The 15880-nt window shown below is 43.6% G+C and overlaps 1 long non-coding RNA gene across 1 annotated transcript; it reads left to right on the forward strand.

The window, feature by feature from the left end:
* The first annotated feature begins 2114 nt into the window (after window positions 1-2114).
* On the forward strand, window positions 2115-12391 carry LOC118358716 (uncharacterized). Its single transcript, XR_004820520.2, has 3 exons — window positions 2115-2275; window positions 11301-11509; window positions 12259-12391. It is a non-coding gene; the product is annotated as an uncharacterized LOC118358716 (long non-coding RNA).
* The last annotated feature ends 3489 nt before the right edge of the window (window positions 12392-15880 follow it).

Genomic DNA, 15880 nt, shown 5'->3' on the forward strand with positions numbered 1-15880 from the left:
TCGCTTTGTGCATGGAGGCAATGTCATGCTGAAACAGGATTGGTCCTTCCCCAAACTGTTGCCACGAAGTTGGAAGCACAGAATAATCTAGAATGTCTTTGTATACTGTAGCGTTAATACTTCCCTTCACTGGAACTAAGGGGCCTAAACCGAACCATAAAAAATAGCCCCAGACCATTATTCCTCCTCCACCAAACTTTACAGTTGGCACTATGTATTGGGGCAGGTAGAGTTCTCCTGGCATCCGCCAAACCCAGCTTTGTCCGTTGGACCAGCAGATAGTGAAGTGTGATTCATCACTCCAGAGAACGCGTTTCCACTGCTCCAGAGTCCAATGGTGGCTAGCTCTCCGACACGTTGCATTGCGCATGGTGATCTTAGGCCATGGAAACTCATTTCAATAAGCTCCCGACAAACAGTTCTTGTGCTGATGTTGCTTCCAGAGGTAGTTTGGAACTCAGTAGTGAGTGTTGCAACCGAGGACAGATGATTTTTACGCACTACAACACTCGGAGGTCCCATTCTGTGAGCTTGTGTGCTCTACCACTTCACGGCTGAGCCGTTGTTGCTCGTAGACGTTTCCACTACAGAATAACAGCACTTACAGTTGACCGAGGCAGCTCTAGTAGGGCAGAAATTTGATAAACTGACTTGTTGGAAAGGTGGCATTTTATGACAGTGCTATGTTGAAAGTCACTGAGCTTTTCAGTAAGGCCATTCCACTGCCAATGTTTACCTATGGAGATTGCATGGCTGTGTGCTCTATTTTATACACCTGTCTGCAATGGGTGTGGCTGAAATAACCAAATCCATTCATTTGAAGGGGTGTCCACATACTTTTGTATATATAGTGGATATAGACACTGGTATGGTACTGGAGATAATGAATTATCTCCTTCAGCAATCCACCCTTCCACAATAAATTATCCAATAGTTTGCTGTTACATTTGGCAAATGAACAGGTACAGATGTAGGATCTTAATTTGATCACTCTTTTGGTACTGAGATTTTTTTCTGCCCCGCAGGAAATGCAGATGAGCTTCGTGATTTACATAAATTCCCTGAAAATCCAAACCAACACACAGTTATATTAACAGTATTGCATTTTTTCATGTAGCCTACTTTTGGCTAGCTAATAAAACGTTCAAATCCTGTTGCTACAGGATTATTTAGCTGTGACCATATATGGACAATTAAGATCCAACATCTGTACCTCCATTTATTCTAATAATAACGTATTCATTTCTATAGCGCTTTTTCATAGAATCTCAAAGCACTTCAAGAGCAAAAAAACAAACAAGCAATATATCGTGACAGGTCAACCAAGTCTTTGAAAGCTGCATCCTCCGAAGATGGAGAGGGTCAGTTTATGGCTTGAGCGGAGAGAGCTGGTCAGAGGATGGTAGATGAAAGTGATGGAGTCTGCTGATGATCTTGTAGAGGGCAAATCTGGGAACCAGCCTGACTCGTATAGCCACTGGAGTTCTCCTTTTCCACTCTGTGTAACACACACTTGGCACTTATTTGCCACTTCAGTTCGTGGAATGTAATTAACTTGAGAAGATAAAACAACCACCTAATGCAATTCAGATAGCAGCAGACTTGAAATGGAATTCGTAAATTAGAAATGGGATGCCAAACAAATAAACATGATAACAGTATAAATATTGAATGCGCTGCTTGCTGGTGGCCAGCACACTAATCTATAGCAATTTCCATCACACTCCTGGCTCCTGGCACTGGACTAAAGCTCTATTAGAGGATGGGTGTGAGGACTGGGGGAGTGAGGACAATGTACATTCTGGCTCTGTGATACACAGATAAATCACACCATTATAGGGTGTAGAACATGAGCTAGGAAGATGGCTGTATGGAATTTTTATTACATTTTTTACTAGATTTTTTATTGGGATCCCCATTAGTCTGTTAGAGGATGGGTGAGAGGAATAGTGACAGCTAGTCTTACTGGGGTCTGACACATTACGGAAAAGACATTACAGACAAAATCTTTGACACTTTACATACATTTAAAAACATAATGTAGTGTGCCTGTCTCAGTTACACATACACGTCAGTACATGCACACAAAAAGTAGGCCACACGGGGGAGAGGCGTTGTGCTTTATTTGCTTTTTGAAAACAGGTTTGCTGTTTGCTTATGTTATATGAGATGGAAGGGAGTTCCGTGCAATCGTGGGGCTGTATAGTACTGTATGTTTCCTGGAATTTGTTCTGGACCTGGGGACTGTGAAAAGACCCCTGGTGGCATGACTGGGGTAAGTGTGTGTGAGTGATGTGTGTAAATTGACTATGCAAACAATTTGGAATTCCCAACACGTTTCCTGTAAAACAAGAAGCGATGCAGTCAGTCTTTCCTCACCCCTTAGCCAAGAGAGACTGGCAGCATAGTAATATTAGCCCTCTGATTACAATGAAGAGCAAGATGTGCTACTCTGTTCTGGGCCAGTTGCATATGACTGGACAATAATCAAAATACGATAAGACTAGAGCTCACAGGACTTGCTTTGTGGAGTATGGTGTCAAAAAAGCAGAGCATATATTTATTACGGACAGATCTCTCCTCATCTTTACAACCATTGGTTCTATTTGTTTTGACCATGACAGTTTACAAACTAAGGTAACCAAGTAATTTAGTCTCCTCAACTTGTTCAACAGCCACACCATTCATTGCCAGATTCAGCTGAGGTCTAGAACTTAGGGAATGATTTGTACCAAATACAATGCTCTTAGTTTTAGAGATTTTCAGGACCAATTTATTACTGTCCACCCATTCCAAAACAGACTGCAACTCTTTGTTAAGTGACTTCAATAGCTGTGGTTGCTGATGCGTATATGGTTGAATCATCAGCATACATGGACACACATGCTTTGTTTAATGCCAGTAGCAGATCATTGGTAAAAATAGAAAAGAGTAGAGGGCCCAGTGAGCTGGCCTGCAGTACACCACACTTTACATGTTTGACATTAGAGACGCTTCCATTAAAGAAAACCCTCTGAGTTCTATTTAAATCAATAGCTCTGAATCCACAATATGGCAGAGGTTGAAAAGCTAAAACACATACAGTACCGGTCAAAAGTTTTAGAACACTTATTGTAGAATAATATTGAAGATATCAAAACTATGAAATAACACATATGAAATCGTGTAGTAATCAAAAAAGTTGTAAACAAATCAAAATATATTTTCTATTTGAGCTTCTTCAAATAGCCACCCTTTGCCTTCACTATTATTCTATAATGTAGAAAATAGTAAAAATAAAGAAAAACCCTGCAATGAGTAGGTGTGTCCAAACTTTTGAATGGTACTGTACTTCGAAACATTTTTTCAACTGGTACCATGGGACCTTCAGACGAGTCTCGTGAGTCGTGTGGCGTAGCAATGCAGATGTGTTTTGTTCGTCCTCTCGTGTACTTTTGTATTTTTCGTCTTCTTTGTATATATTTCAATTGTATTTTCAATCTCTTTTCCATTTTTATTAAATTATACCTTCAGGTAACCTGCCTCACCCAATGTGATACGGAACCTATTATTTTTCCTTTTTATACCTTATAGCAAGAACCACCTAGCCATCAGAAGCTAACCAGCTAATTAGCTACAAGCTATTTATTCATTGTTTTACCTTCTGCACAGATACCAGCCCTTTTTTTTGTTAGCCTGGATAATACTCGCCAGCCTACCAGTATCGGACTGTCTCTCCACTACAACGCCGTATTCCTGCCGTAATCCCTGGACCATTACTCCTGATCTTCACAGCTAGCTAGCACCCACCGAGTTACCCAGTACCAAAGCTATCCCTGAGGCCCACCTCCCGGCCTACTCAGTTGTTCACCCAGACTCCACCCAAACACGGCTAGAACCCACTACTCCACCGGATCCTTGCCGTAAGCTCTGGACCTTGGCACCGAATCACCGCTACTACCTAGTGGCTATAGTGGCTAACGCCCCTGCCCCGAAGCTAGCACCAGTTAGCCGTGAGCCAGGCACATCTCCCGGCTAGCAAACTAAATTACCACAACTACAATACCTCTTTCGCCATCTGGCTTGGATCCTTTGTCAACACGGAGCCCCGCCGCACCACCGCGGCTGGTATGCCGACGAATACTCCATCCGCTGTGCCTTCAACCGGCCTCCGTCGGACGTCGGAGCAGACGCTTCTACTAGCCCCGGGCTACTAACTTTAAACGCAGTGTCGCCCACGTGCTAGCGTAGTAGCGACTACTCCGCGGCTTCCCTGTTCCATCTATTGCTGCCCCCTGCACCCAATGATCACTTGGCTACATCGATGATGCCTGCTGGACTGTCCATTAATCACGGTACTCCATTTTGTTTATTTTTTGTTTATCTGTCGGCCCCAGCCGTGAACTCAGGCTCTGTGTGTAGTTAACCGACCCTCTCTGCCCATTCATCGCCATTTTACCTGTTGTTGTTGTTGTTTTAGCTGATTAGCTGTTGTCTTACCCGTTGTTGTCTTAGCTTGCTCTCCCAATCAACACTTGTGATTACTTTATGCCTCGCTGTATGTCTCTCTCAAATGTCAATATGCCTTGTATACTGTTGTTTAGGTTAGTTGTCATTGTTTTAGTTTACAATGGAGCCCCTAGTTCCACTCAACATACCTCTGATACCTCCTTTGTCCCACATTCTACACATGCGGTGACCTCACCCATTATAACCAGCATGTCCAGAGATACAACCTCTCTTATCATCACTCAGTGACTGGGCTTACCTCCGCTGTACCCACACCCCACCATACCCGTCTGCACATTATGCCCTGAATCTCTTCTACCACGCCCAGAAATCTGCTCCAACGCTCTAGGTGACCAGCTTCGATAGCCTTTAGTCGTACCCTCATCCTACTAATCCTCTGTTCCTCGGGTGATGTGGAGGTAAACCCAGGACCTGCGTGTCCCCAGGCACCCTCATTTGTTGACTTCTGTGATCGAAAAAGCCTTGGTTTCATGTATGTTAACATCAGAAGCCTCCTCCCTAAGTTTGTTTTACTCGCGGCTTTACAACACTCCGCCAACCCTGGTGTCCTTGCCGTGTCTGAATCCTGGTTTAGGAAGGCCACCAACAATTCTGAGATTTCCATACCCAACTACAACCTTTTCCGTCAAGATAGAACTGCCAAAGGGGGAGGAGTTGCAATCTCCTGCAGAGATTGCCTGCAAAGTTTTGTCATACTTTCCAGGTCTATACCCAAACAGTTCGAACTTCTAATTTTAAAAATTAATCTCTCCAGAAATAAGTCTCTCACTGTTGCCGCCTGCTATCGACCCCCCTCCGCTCCCAGCTGTGCCATGGGCACCATTTGTGAATTGATCGCCCCCCATCTAGCTTCAGAGTTTGTTCTGTTAGGTGACCTAAACTGGGATATGCTTAACACCCCGACAGTCCTACAATCTAAGCTAGATGCCCTCAATCTCACACAAATCATCAAGGAACCCACCAGGTACAACCCTAAATCCGTAAACATGGGCACCCTCATAGACAATATCCTGACCAACTTGCCCTCCAAATACACCACCTCTGTTTTCAATCAGGATCTCAGCGATCACTGCCTCATTGCCTGTATCTGCTATGGGTCTGCGGTCAAACGTCCACCCCTCATCACTGTCACAATGCTCCCTAAAACACTTCAATTTCACATATGTTGATGTTGGGGTGATGCTGGAGATAATGAATATGAAGTTGACATTTTTTTAAAATGTTCCTTTAAGTACTGGTCCATGAATATATTCCAACAGATACAGACATAAAGATATACATTTGATGAAACCTTCCATTTAACTTTGGTTACCAGAAAGTATTACTTGACCCTTTTATATGAACATTAAGATAGACAAGAGTGTGTCAGGTGTCGGAAGTGGAAGTAGGAAAAACAGACATCAGGTGTACTAGTTAGCCTATTCAATCATGCAAGTGTGCCTGGGCCTGGCTCCAACCCCTCTCCAACCATCGGAAGACATCGGATGGCTAGTAGATTGTCAAAAGTTGCCAGCGGCTTGGACACACATCCCAATTTCATCATTATCTAAAAGACGAAGAGGAACAGGGACGGGGAGAGAGAGGTGGTCCTTCTGTAGCTCAGTTGGTAGAGCATGGCGCTTGTAACGCCAGGGTAGTGGGTTCGATCCCCGGGACCACCCATACGTAGAATGTATGCACACATGACTGTAAGTCGCTTTGGATAAAAGCGTCTGCTAAATGGCATATATTATTATTATTATTATTATTATGGGAATCACGTTAAAACCAAAGATTCATTAGATTGCAGTAGCCTGAGAGAGTCGTTGAGTACACTCAGAGACCAGGAGTCACAGGTCAAATCATCTTTCTTCATTTGACGGGATGGGCGAGAAACTGAGCACATCACTTTACGAAATTGCCATTTCCATTAACCCAAGCCAGTGACCTTTGACCCTGAACACTAAAGTACAGAGGGGGGATAGAGGTCAAACACTTGAATCGGGCACATAAAAAACAGCCATACAACAGCATTCAGCAGGATCACCATTTAAGCATAAATGGAGACAAGTTTCTTGAATCTTCAGCGACAGGTTAGACTAATTCACATTACAGACAAGTTTAAAGCAACATAGTAAAAGCGTTGGAAATCAGAAGCCTTCAGCGTCCCCCTCCTGCCTGTGCCAAGCCCCATCAACATTGCCCTCTCTGCTCTCATTGCCTAAATGAAAGGGCTTGAGGCACACACAAGATCAAATAAAAATGGATCGAACAGCAAGGCTGTTCGAGACAAACAGGCCAGCACTGGAAGTCTAGACAGAACAGTCTAGACAGTGTGGTAAGGAGGGAGAGAAAGACAAGTGTTTATTTTATCCAAAGAGTAAGAAGAGGGAACAAAACACAGAGAGCAGAGAGACAGCACAGAGAGATTGAGAGCTTTGTCTGAATCCTCTGCTCTCATGTCCTGGGGGAGTTCCGTTCCGTTCTGTCAGACACAAATTAAACTCTTCCCCCCCTACACCTCCCCACTGTCTGACAGCTAACTTGGCACATGAGTCTGGTGTGTGTGTGTGTGTGTGTGTGTGGGGGGGGGGAGAGAGACAGAGAGAGAGAGAAAGGTCTCTGATACTAACCCTCTTGGTAGGCTCCATCAACCATGACCAGGTGAAGGATGTTGGGGTACAGGTGCTGGTGCTCAGTCCCCAGGATGTTGTTCAGTAACATGTTGATGTCCTCATCCTCAACCTCATGAATTGCCTTTAATGGTACAATGACATGAACATTCAATTACCATCCGTAATTTCTGGACGATAGATCATAAATTACATCATGAGGGTAGAGGGTAAGCAGGTCCCATCCTTGATCGTGTTGTAGGCCTCTATAAAGTTCTCAAAGCCTATCTCCTGCTCCAGGTTCAAACGCAGCTCCTCCAGACGGCTGTAGATGCTGTCCTGCTTCAACATCCTCCTCCTCACCACTGTCGTCTGGTGTTCACACACACACAATCCTATTGACAATCTGGTTCTGACTGCGTGCATTGTAACTATTGTGCATGTGGAAAAAAGAAGGATTACTAAATGTACCTGATGGCCATTCCTCATGGAAAAGGCTCTCACTGCTGTGGTGCTCCTCTTCTTCCATTCCTCGTGGAAAAGGCTCTCACTGCTGTGGTGCTCCTCTTCTTCCATTCTTCATGGAGCTGGCTCTCACTGCTGTGGTGCTCCTCTTCTTCCATTCCTCATGGAGCTGGCTCTCACTGCTGTGGTGCTCCTCGTCTTCCATTCCTCATGGGAAAAGGCTCTCACTGCTGTGGTGCTCCTCGTCTTCCATTCCTCATGGAGCTGGCTCTCACTGCTGTGGTGCTCCTCTTCTTCCATTCTTCATGGAGCTGGCTCTCACTGCTGTGGTGCTCCTCTTCTTCCATTCTTCATGGAGCTGGCTCTCACTGCTGTGGTGCTCCTCTTCTTCCATTCTTCATGGAGCTGGCTCTCACTGCTGTGGTGCTCCTCTTCTTCCATTCTTCATGGAGCTGGCTCTCACTGCTGTGGTGCTCCTCTTCTTCCATTCTTCATGGAGCTGGCTCTCACTGCTGTGGTGCTCCTCGTCTTCCATTCTTCATGGAGCTGGCTCTCACTGCTGTGGTGCTCCTCTTCTTCCATTCCTCATGGAAAAGGCTCTCACTGCTGTGGTGCTCCTCTTCTTCCATTCCTCATGGAGCTGGCTCTCACTGCTGTGGTGCTCCTCTTCTTCCATTCTTCATGGAGCTGGCTCTCACTGCTGTGGTGCTCCTCTTCTTCCATTCCTCATGGAGCTGGCTCTCACTGCTGTGGTGCTCCTCTTCTTCCATTCCTCATGGAAAAGGCTCTCACTGCTGTGGTGCTCCTCTTCTTCCATTCCTCATGGAGCTGGCTCTCACTGCTGTGGTGCTCCTCTTCTTCCATTCCTCATGGAGCTGGCTCTCACTGCTGTGGTGCTCCTCTTCTTCCATTCCTCATGGAAAAGGCTCTCACTGCTGTGGTGCTCCTCTTCTTCCATTCCTCATGGAAAAGGCTCTCACTGCTGTGGTGCTCCTCTTCTTCCATTCCTCATGGAAAAGGCTCTCACTGCTGTGGTGCTCCTCTTATTCCATTCTTCATGGAGTTGGCTCTCACTGCTGTGGTGCTCCTCTTCTTCCATTCCTCGTGGAAAAGGCTCTCACTGCTGTGGTGCTCCTCGTCTTCCATTCTTCATGGAGCTGGCTCTCACTGCTGTGGTGCTCCTCTTCTTCCAGTCCGTTGGTGAGTATGTGTCCTGCCTCCTCATCACCTGGAATCCCATTAGAACTCTCCTCCTCATCCTCAGCCATCCTGTTCAGCTCCTCCTCTACCTCAGCAGAATCGTCATCATCATCACCATCATCATCATCCAAAGCAGGGTTGCCGTTGAAGCAATCTCCTCCCTCTTCTTCTGGAGGGCTCCCGTTACCATCTTCATCACCCCTCTCCTCTTCCTCGTTGCGCTCCTCATGTAGGAGTCTTTCTATGGAGGCCCTTAACTCCCTCAGGTCATCATCCTGATACACACAGAGAACACAGGTCATATTACTCACAGCTTCATTATACACATGGTTTCATACTGCAGAAAGCATGTTCCTCATGACACAGAGAGGTCAACTTAAGTGTCTATGTATCAGACATATACTCATGGTGTGTGTGTGTGTGTGTGTGTAGTACAAGTGTGTCGCAGTGTCTTACTCCTCATTCTCTGATTGTTCATCCTCCTTGGCCTCTTCTTCCTCCATTGTCTCTATCTCCAGGTTGTTGTTGTTGTCGGGGGCAACAGCCCCGTTGCCACCCTCCTGCCTCCTGTAATGAGCTGAACAGTCTGCTGAGGTCTAGGAGACAACAGGTCCGCAGCATCTGAGGACACACACCGCACAGCCAGCGAGTCACACTCCTATACACCCACCATGACTAACTAATTATCACACATGCAAATTCTTAGCGCCAGCTCAAGACTTTCATAACTCAAAAGTTTACACCAGGATTATTTTTGTTACACCAGGATTTTTTTGTTGTTGCCTTAAATAAGTTGTAGTGCAGCCAGGTCAGGTGCCCAGAAGATCAAGAAACCGAATAGAATTGTAATATGTGAAAAATGCCTTTAACTACTGGATCATCATCCCGAAATCAGGAGAGTTGCTGCTCAATATGCGATATTTGACTAGTAAGGCATTGTAAACGAAAGCCAACTTTCCAGGGCATCATTTTAGGCGGAAAATGAGATGGGTCCGATCATGTTTGAGGACATGGGTGTGCACGTGAGTGTGTGCGCATGTGTGAGTGAGTGAGTGAGTGAGGCAGGCCGGCGGAGTGGCCTCTGGTATGATGACACATCAGGGATGTGGAAGAATCGCATTAATAACGCTGTGTCCAGGGAGAGCCATCGCTGAAAACACACATGCAGGGCTCCGACCTGGACCTGAGCATGCACGCACACACACGCACACACGCACACACACACACACACACACACACACACACACACACACACACACACACACACACACACACACACACACACACACACACACACACACACACACACACACACGGTTCAAAGTTGGAACTCTGCACAGACACACACAGTCCCTACAAAAATAACAGGGAACTTCGCCTGTCTCTCCATGGGCCTCTCTCCCTCTCTCCCTGGTAGAGGTTATGAAAGATGCAGGATGATAAATGTCCTCTCTCTCTCATCAGGCTCTCTTCCAGAACACGTGATAAATGGGGCTGGCTCCATTCCAGAGCCCTTTATTATTAAAGACTGAACCAGAGCCTAAAAATACCACAGAACCTCCACATTTCATCAGGCACAGGCAGAAAGGTCCGAGTACATTTTATGAACATCTACCACAGCTGTGCATCACATCACTGTAGAGGACAGAATAATAGATCTCATACGAATGGAAAAGGCCCTGCTGTCATGACTTCCAGCGAAGGTAGTTCCTCTCCCAGCTCGGGCGGTTCTCGGCGGTCGGCGTCGCCGGCCTACTAGCCATCACTGATCCTTTTTTCCTTTTCCGTTGGTTTTGTCGCTGGTTCTTTCACACCTAGTTTCATTTGCTTTCATTTCTGTGTGTATAATTACCCCTGTTGCCTGCCTCGGTTTGTGCGGGATTATTCGTGGCTCGTTAAGGTTGTGCATTATTTGTTTTCACGTATTATACCAAGTGTGTATACGTTTAGGAGCGTTGTTTTTTCCTCCTTCAGTGAGTAACTGGTTTCCCGTTTGGTCGAGGTCGTTCATTTTTGGTATTGTACCCGACCTATATGTTTGTGGACTTGCCTATTAAAAAACCGGAGACTGATCCTACGAGCCGTTCTGGCTCACACAAGTCAAGGCTCGTTCAAGGCTACTTACTTACGGGAGTGGCAAGTAGCCTAGTGGTTAAGAGCATTGGGCCAGTAAACGAGAGGTCGCTGGTTCAAATCCCTAAGCCGATTAAGTGAAAAATCAGCCGTTGTGCCCTTAAGCAAGGCACTTAGCCCTAATTGCTCCTGTAAGTCGTTCTGGATAAGAGAGTCGGCTAAATGACTCAAATGTAAATTGTGATTGATATATGATACTGGCTGATAGAAATTAACCATTTAATTTATTCATTTTATGGAGGAAATATGCTTGTTACTTGTGTTGTGATTGTGTACTATGATAGGATGTTCAGGGACAGGGTTACAATATTAGTGCGAATATGAGAATGTTATTACTTCGTTATTCATAATATTTCCTTTATAATTCCACATCCATCCATTCTCTTTTGTTATTATCCCCAGTCTCTATGAGGAGAGGTGTTGTTATTCACCTTGGGGTTGTTGACTTCGAACCGGCCCGCGGAGAGGCCGATGAAGAGGGCGTTGTGGTGAGCGGAGCGGAGAGACTGAGCGAGAGCGTGAGGCCAGAGAGGAGGACGAGTCCTCCATGGACGACTGGGCTGACATAAGAACCAGAGTTGCAGTACGACGGTGGGCCGGCGAGGAGCACGGTTTGTCACACACTGGCACTATAGCTAGACGGAGGGAGGGAAAGAGAAAGAAAGAGGAAAAGGCAGCTGAGCTTCACTGCTTCACCGAAAAGGCAGTCTAGTAAAAGCAGTGTCTCTCAGTTTACCTGACGATTTGGGTTATTTCTCTGCCCTCTCCCCAAACCCCTTGGTTTCTGCTGGTGTTACTCTGCCCCCTGGTGGCCTGATAGGGAAGTCACACACAAAATACAACGCAAGTATCCATTAGGAATTCTGTATTCATAACACTGGTTTTGCAAGACATAATTCATTAATAATTGCGTTTCATGAACATGTCCTAAAATAATCCAAGAGAATGGCTAAACTCCATTACAGTTCAAGTCACATTTTAGTCTAGAGGTTTTTAATCCAATATTAATAATGTCAATGAAATTCACATTAGGTCACTCGGAATAGGCATATACTTGGATTAGATGTATGTCATGCCGCTCCAGTGGAGGCAGTAAACCCTCACCTCAGCAGCAGGGCCTGTTCCTCCCATGCCTGCTCTACGCCAGCTGGGGGATTTGCAGCCCGCGTTTTGCCCTCCTCCAGGACCACTCACTCCAATTCTGCTGGATCTGGAAAGAACAAGAGAACATCTGCCTGAGTGATTTAGATGGGCTGATCTATTCCACTGCCTGTATGTCTGTGGATAAAGAGTGTCAGTAACTGATAACCTGTACAGTACATAACCCACTCACCCTCTCTCTCTCTCTCTCTCTCTATAGGTTTGGGTGGCGTCTTCAGCATCTCTTCTGATTTGGCTGCTGTACCCTGGGAGCTGATTTATCTAGAGGATGATTTAAATCACGCTACAGCATGTTTTATTGATTTGCTCACTGAGGTAATGGACCATCATGCCCCTATAATAAAGAGTACAGTTGGTGCTCGTCCATCCCCAGATGATGATTGATGATGAATTGGGGTGAGGCTTTTTCTCAAAGAAATATGGCAAAAGTCTTAGCAGCCAAGTCAAAATTAGAAATTGATGAACAGAATTACAGAACATTACGTAATTATGCAGTTAAATTGAATCGAAAGAAAAAAAAGTTATTTTACAACAATGCTTTTATTGATTGTAAAAATGATTCTGAAAAGGTATGGAACACAGTTAAGGGCTTAACCTGTTATGGCTGCAATCCCGATATTGGGATCAATATGACAACTACCTGTGAAAATAGAGGGCGCCAAATTCAAACCACAGAAATCTCATAATTACAATTTCTTAAACATACATGTGTTTTATATAATTTTAAAGCTATTCTCGTTGTTAATCCCACCAAAGTGTCCGATTTCAAATAGGCTTTTCAGTGAAAGCACTACAAACGATTATGTCAGGTCTCCACCAAACCACAATAAGCACAGCTATTTTCCAGCAAAATATAGCATTCACAAAAAAATAAATAATTATTTAAATATAGCATTCACAAAAAAATAAATAAAATAAAATAAATAAAATTAATCACTAACCTTGAATTATCTTCATCAGATGACACTCTTAGGACTTCATGTTACACAATACATGCAAGTTTTGTTTAATAAAGTTCATATTTATATAAAAAAATCGGAGTTTACATTGGCGCTTTAGATTCACTAGTTCCAAAAACATCAAGTGATTTTGCATAGCCAAATCGTTTCAACAGAAATACTCATCATACATGTAGATTATAATACAAGTTATACACATGGAATTATAGATATACCTCTCCTTAATGCAACCGCTGTGTCAGATTTCAAAAAAAGTTTACGGAAAACGCAACCCATGCAATAATCTGAGATGGCGTCTGAATAGTAGCAAAATTAGCCTCCATGTTGGCGTCAACAGAAAGCAGAAAATACATGATAAATGTTTCCTTACCTTTGAACTTCATCAGAATGCAGTCCTAGAAATCCCAGGTCCACAATAAATGCTTGATTTGTTCGAAAATGTCCGTTATTTATGTCCAATTAGCTACTTTGGACCTTGGTTGAAAACATGTCAAACAATGTACTGAATCAATCTTTAGAATGTTGTTTACATATATCTTGAATAACGTTCCAACCGGAGAATTAGAATGACTTCAGATGAGCGATGGAACGCAGGTCCTTCATCTGTGAACGTGCCTGGTGAAAGCATGGTCCACTCATAGCTGTGGTGACTATTTCCTGTGTCAATCGACCCCCCTTCACATTAGAGTCATCAGACAAAGTTCTATTGACAGCTGACATCTAGTGGAAGGCGTAGTAAGTGAAAACTCATCCATATCTCGCTGTAATTTCAATGAGACCTTGGTTGAAAATCTGCCACCTCCAGAAAAAAACAGGAAGTGGAATCTCTCAGGTTTTTGCCTGCTATATGAGTTATGTTATACTCACAGACATAATTCAAACAGTTTTAGAAACTTCAGAGTGTTTTCTATCCAATACTAAAAATAATATGCAAATATTAGCAACTATGACTGAGGAGCAGGCCGTTTGATATGGGCACTTTTTAACCAAGCTACTCAATACTGCCCCTGCAGCCATAAAAAGTTCAGCATAGCCTAAATTTTGTCCCCCGCATATTGAATATAGTTGCGGAGAGTCCCTGTAATCCTAGATTCAGATTATTCAGGTGGGAAAAAACATCACCCAGATAGGCCAGTCGTGTGAGAAACTCGCCATCATGCAAGAGGTCAGACAAGTGAAAATTATGGTCAGTAAAGAAAACAATAAGCTCGTCACTCAATTTTTAAAAAAGTGTCAATACTTTGCCCCTTGATAACCAGCGCACTTCCGTATTTTGTAAAAGCACTACATAGTCTCTGCCCATATCATTGCACAGTGTAGAATATACACAAGAGTTCACGGGCCTTGCTTAAGGGCTTACTTGGTACATCTATCGCATCATGCCCATCTAGTGTGGAGGTTGACGGGAGAATAATAACAGAACCAGTTGATATTGACAATCATTTTGCAGATTTTTTACTACAGAAAATTAAATTACTGAGCAACAATGTAGACATACATTCTTCCAAACAAGCTATTGTCCAATGGATTGATGATCATATTATGAGCAATAAAATCTGCTCTTTTAGTCTACAAACGGTGTCAGTGGAGGTGTTAAACCTATTGAAGTCATTACCTGATGGTAAATCTACAGGTTAAGGTCTTATGGACAATTTCTTTGCTTAGCTGTGCTGCTCCCCAGATTGCAGTTCCACTGAGATACATATTTAATTGATCACTGGAAAAGGGGATATTTGCAAATGTATGGAAGCGTGCGAAACTGTGTCCTATTCCGAAAGACTGCAAAGAACCCATTACTCCTGCCAATAGTCGACCAATTAGTCTACTCCCTACACTCAGTAAGATATTGGAGGGTATTGTGAGTAGACAAATGTGGGAGTACATGGAAAAGAATGATCTGATTACAGCCAATCAGCATGCTTATTGCAAAAACCTGGCTCAATGCCATGGATAATGGAAAATTTGTAGACGTACTATTTTTAGATTTCAGTGCAGCATTTGATTTATTAGATCATGAAATCATTTTGACAAAATTAATGCATTATGGTTTTAAGGAGGTAGCATTGAATTGGGTACAGTCATATCTAACTGTCAGGAAACAGTCCACCTATATCAATGGTTCATTTTCTTCCCCTAATGTGTTAAACTGTGGAATACCGCAGGGCAGCTGCCTTGGGCTACTTCTTTACTTAATATATACCAACAACCTTCCCTATGCCTTGGTTGAAACTCAAGCTACTATATTTGCAGATGATACTACAATTTATGCAGCAAGACAATCGGTTCAACAGCTATAGCAGGGTTTACAAGGAGATTTGGACAATATCAGGAAGTGGGTTTGCCAAAACAAACTTGTTTTAAACACCAAAAAAAACAAAGTTTTGTTGGTCTGTTCAACTAGGAAAAGGCCAAAACACCATGGGATACAATTAAGTATGGGAGGAGTACAAATTGAAGAAGTGGCAGAAACCAAACTACTGGGAGTGCTGCTAGACAACTGCTTATCATGGTCGTTTCAAACAACTAATCTATGTAAAAGAAAATATTAAAACAGCATGCATAATCAGAAAGATAGCTAAATATTTACCAGGAAAAAGTCTTCAGCAAATAACACAAGCATTAATTGAGAGTCTGGTGAACTACTGTTCGGTGGTCTGGGGAAATGCATCATCAAGTGAAGTTAGGAGGCTGCAGAATGCACAGAATAAAGCAGTAAGGATTGTTTTAAGGTGGAGATATGGTTCTTCTGTTGCAGTCATGTGCAGTGTTCTTGGTTGGTCATCAAACAACAAGATAATTGAAAAAAACATGCTTATTTTATAATATACATAATTTAAAATGGCCAAGTTCACAACGGTATTC

This window comes from Oncorhynchus keta, chromosome 26 (genome assembly GCF_023373465.1).
Source record: "Oncorhynchus keta strain PuntledgeMale-10-30-2019 chromosome 26, Oket_V2, whole genome shotgun sequence".
In the NCBI taxonomy this organism is placed as follows: Eukaryota; Metazoa; Chordata; class Actinopteri; order Salmoniformes; family Salmonidae; genus Oncorhynchus; species Oncorhynchus keta.